Genomic DNA, 4,710 nt, shown 5'->3' with positions numbered 1-4,710 from the left:
GGGGGAGAAGGAATCGCCGCCACCACCGGCCTCCAACTGGGTGGGTGGGGGAGGGAAATCGGGCCGCAGCGAGGTGTGCATCGCCGCTGAGTCGTTCGCATGCAGCGTTCGCCTCCTGCCTCCCAGCCAATGGCATGGCAGCAGCCTAGAGTGGCAGCTGGCCGGCCAATGGCTGACGGAGCGCATTTTGTCTCCGCTGAGTTTTACGCTGCTTCTTACTCAATTATATATAAGGGAGAGATGTGTCAGATTGTAATGGCCTTTGGCCACAGGCAATAAACTGTATCATATCGTAAATATAAACTCTGCAAATACCCGAACGAGGCATTACCCATTTTTCTCCTTTCCATAATATATCCTGCCTTTTCCAAGACTTTTTATACAAGCTTCTGCATTTTAATTTTTCATTAACTGGTCTACAGATTAAATTTCACATAATTAAAATTATAAACCACAGTTGTCTAGCTCTTAGTCTTTAGCTATTATGCTACGCTAGCCTGATAGCACAGCCTGGTACTTGAGTGTGGAGCCAATGCAGCCCAGCTTATTATTCGACAGCAGAGATATGCAACATTTTGACATCACATCAAGCCAACATCAGACCTAAACCAAAACACTGCTCTTTCTGGGAAGGTCACTGGATGACACTGGGCCACCGCTAACTCAACTCACTCACTCACTCACTCACTCACTCACTCACTCTTTCTCTCTGTCTGTGTCTTTCTAACCAACTCCACAACGACAAAAAAAGGGGGGGGGGGGGGGAGAGAGCCAAATTACATGCATACGTTGTAGGTAACTGGAAGTAAGTTTCAACTCTGCTTTCCACACAGCATTTTAAACCAGCTCTCCCAATTAAATAAAGTTTGCTTTTTTAAAAACAAGGGGGTCTTCCTCACTCTCCATTTAACATCAGGAAGCACTGCGGGGGGAGGTGACATTCCACTGATTTGAGAACTATAATCCCCTCCAAGTTAGAAACTCTCCTTGGTAAAACCAGCCTTGCACATGAATACAAAAAGTTACTAGTCCTGTTTCCGCCAACCCATCACTTTAGACAACTTGCTCACAAGTAGCTGTGCTGTCCATCTTCAGCACTGGAAGAACCCTTCCCATTTACTTTACAGGGATTTCTTGCTGGGTAGGGTTGTGGGCAACTCTAATGGCTGAAGGAAAGCAGCATTGCTTAAGTCTGGACCAAACTTCTCTGTGCCCCTTCAACCTCACTGGGAAGGCAATCTGATCTGAACATTGGAGCCATTCATAGAATCATAGAGTTGGAAGGGACCTCCAGGGTCATCTAGTCCAACCCCCTGCACAAGGCAGGAAATTCACAAATACCCTCCACTCCCATAGTGACCGCTGTTCCACAACCAGAAGATGACAAAACACCTCCAGGATTGCTTCCTGACCCCAAAGTGGCAATCAGCATTTCCGTAGTTGTGTAAGAAAGGTTCACAAGAACTAAGCACTGATGCAACCCTTCCTGCCCTCCCTCTCATGATCTGCCTAAGTTCACACAATCAGCATTGCTGTCAGATGGCCATCTAGCCTCTGTTTGAAAACCTCCAAAGAAGCCCACCACCTCCTGAGGAAGCCTGTTCCACTGAGGAACCACTCTAACTGTCAGGAAGTTCTTCCTAATGTTTAGGATGATATGTCTTTAAATTGTAAATGAATCTAGTTTCCTCTTGGTCTGTGCTGGGAAGTTGGGTTACAACGCTCTTCTATTCCCATGATTAAAACTAGAGAGGCTAGGGAGAAGTAGCAGCCAGGGCCATTACCATTTTGATTGGCACAGAAATGCCCCACCAATCTCCCCACTTTCATCCATCCCACCTGCAACAGAAATACCTCCACAGAACCCTGGTAGCCAGGGTGATGTTGAGGGTGGTGCGTGGATGCACCTAATTTACACTGTCAGCCACCCCAAAACAAAATTGCATGATGAAATTGAAACAGCGTCACAAAAATTGTCCTCCATTTGAACAAGGTAGAGTAGGGTAGTTCAAGATCATCCTGTATCCTGACTCTACCGTATTTGCTACCCCTCGCAATACGGAATCATCTGCAAATTCAGTAAGTATTCCTCTATCCCTTCATCCAAATCATTGATAGAAATGTTGAACAAAACAGGTCCCAGCACAGATCCTTGAGGCACTCCACCTGTCACTCCTCTCCAAGAAGATGAAGCACCATTCACAAGCACTCCTTGGGTGTGATCTGTCAACCAGTTACAGATCCACCTAACAGTCATAGGATCCAAACCACATATTTCCAATTTGTCAACAAGTATATTATGTGGAACCTTATTAAAAGCCTTACTAAAATCAAGATAAACTATGTCTACAGCATTCCCCTGATCCAGCAAGGGAGTAACTTTCTCAAAAAAAGAGATAAGGTTAAACTGACATGATTTGTTCTTGAGAAACCCATGCTGGCTCTTAGTAATTACAGGTGTCCTTTCTAAATGCTCAAGGACTGTCTGTTTGATTATTTGTTCTAAAACTTTCCTAGGTATAAACATCAAGCTGATGGGACGGTAGTCACCCGGATCCTCCTTTTTCCCCTTCTTGAAGATGGGGACGACATTTACACACCTCCTATCTTCTGGCACCTCACCTGTTCTCCAAGAATTCTCAAAAATAATAGACAGAGGCTCAGAAATTACATCCGTGAGTTCTTTTAGTACCCTTGGATGCAACTCATCAGACCACTTTGTTTCATTTAAAGAAACTAGATGTTTATGTACCACCCCTATGTCAGTCCTAGGCTACAACTCCATTCCCTCATCATGTGTTCTGTTTTTGCCATGTTGAGCACCATTTTCCTTGCACGAGAAGACTGAGGAAAAGTAGGAATTGAGCAGTTCCCATCTATGGTGAAAGAATACATGCTTTTTAAATGGGGTGTGTCTTTTCTGGGGTTTTTCAGCTTTTTTGATATTGGGGGAAAAACCAAAAAAATTTGGAGGTTTTTCGGCTCTTTTTGGGAATCCCGAAAATGGCCTCTAGGGGGGTTTCGAGTTTAAAGGGCAGCAGAAAACCTTGTTTTCCCACCGTTTCCCCCTCTTTCCCACCTCTTGCTCCTGTTTCCAGGAGGGAGGGGGAAAGAGGAACCTTGCAGACAGCCAATCACTGCAATGCATTTCAAAATGCATTGCAGCTTGCAACTTTTTGCAAGGCTGTTGCTGCTGCTGGCTTTAGTTGTAAGCCCAGCTACTAGCCTGCTCCTTTCCCAGGGAAGGAGCACTGGTGGCCAATAGGATTTTGGCATATGCTCTCTGGCCAATCACAGAAAGTTGTTCCTTTTTGAAATCCTTCTCTGTATGCCCAGAGAGCATAAAAGCAGACTCTCTGGCTGGCTGACTCCATCCTGTTCCTGGTTCCTGCTGCTGGTGGTGAGAGAGAGATCTTGGCTTAGAGACTGTGCGGGGCTGACTTCTGCTGCCCCTGCTCCTTGAGCCCCCTTTCCTCCCAGTACTGCCTGCCTTGTGGACTACGTCGGATGAAGAGACTGTGAAGACTTCAGACTGGTTTGAATTATTAGGGCACTTAAAAAAAATTTCTTTATTCTTTGTGGGTTGGCGGGTTGGGGCCTGGTGGTGTGGTGGTGGGTAGGCCTCTAGGGCCTCTCAGGCCTCTTTCTAGTGGTTTTTTTTGGTTTTTGCTAGCCTGTGGTGTTGTTTGCAGTTTAATTTCCCCCCCTTGTGCTTCATTTTTATTTATTGGCTTGGGGCTTTTTCTGGGAGGGGGTGTTTGACTAGGCCTTCCTGGGGCCTAGGCCCTCTGATTTTGGTTCTCTTGTGTTTTGTGGTTCTCTTGTGTGCCTTTTTGCAGTTTAAGTTGTATTTTCTGGGGTTGTTGGGGTTTTTGGGGGGATTTACTGACTAGGCCTTCTGCCTGGGGCCTAGGTTTTCTCTGCTGGTCTGCTTTTGGTTCTTGCTTATTCTGTTCTGTTGCTTTTGCAGCCAAAAAAAGGGGGGGAAGCCAGTGTACAGTACAAGAAGCAAAACAAGAAACACCACTGACTGAAAATAAACAAGTATATAATAATCATATAAGCATAACATCAAGTATAATGTAAATCATTTGGCCAAGGTGCAGTAATGAAACATATAAGAAGAAGCACCATCTATAGTCTTTCCATGTGTCTTGTTCCAGCATAGAAGCAAATATCAATTATCAAAGTCCAAATTGAAGTATATATCATCATTGAAGTGTATATCATTGACGCGTAATCCGGATGCCTGATCCCGCGTTTCGAATAATTCTTATTCAAGCATTGCTGTAATGGGACTAAATGCAAATTCAAAGCATATACAAGTGAGAATACATACAAGATATAAATATATAATGAATTAGGAGCTGCAGGGAGAACTCACCCCAATCTCAAGAGCTGGCATATACAAAGCCTGAATGGTTAGTCAAGGAGGATTATGGGTCCTTAACCTGCCATGTGTTGCACCTTAATTTATACCCAATTTCAGGCTGCATCAACACAGGCAAAGTTTCTAAATGGTCATAGTACCATACAATCTACTCAAGCATCAAACAAAAAACAACAACAACAGGTACATTAGGCTGCCATCACTTAGAACAACATATTAAGTTGCATATTGGGCAACTGTCATTGATTGATATAAGGAGTAAAATCCATATTCTGATTCATGCCATAAGGATGATATGTCTTTAAATTGTAAATGAATCT

General features: G+C 44.2%; 1 protein-coding gene across 3 annotated transcripts in view; it reads right to left on the bottom strand.

Moving 5' to 3' along the window:
• Nucleotides 1-4,710, bottom strand: part of LDLRAP1 (low density lipoprotein receptor adaptor protein 1) — a 102,802-nt gene that overhangs the window by 34,712 nt on the left and 63,380 nt on the right. The gene's annotated exons all lie outside the window — the stretch shown is intronic.

Source organism: Gekko japonicus, unplaced genomic scaffold (assembly GCF_001447785.1).
Source record: "Gekko japonicus isolate JY-2015 unplaced genomic scaffold, Gekko_japonicus_V1.1 scaffold62, whole genome shotgun sequence".
NCBI classification, from domain to species: Eukaryota; Metazoa; Chordata; class Lepidosauria; order Squamata; family Gekkonidae; genus Gekko; species Gekko japonicus.
Note: the sequence above shows the minus strand (reverse complement) of the source record. Positions and strands in the feature narration are given on the sequence as shown.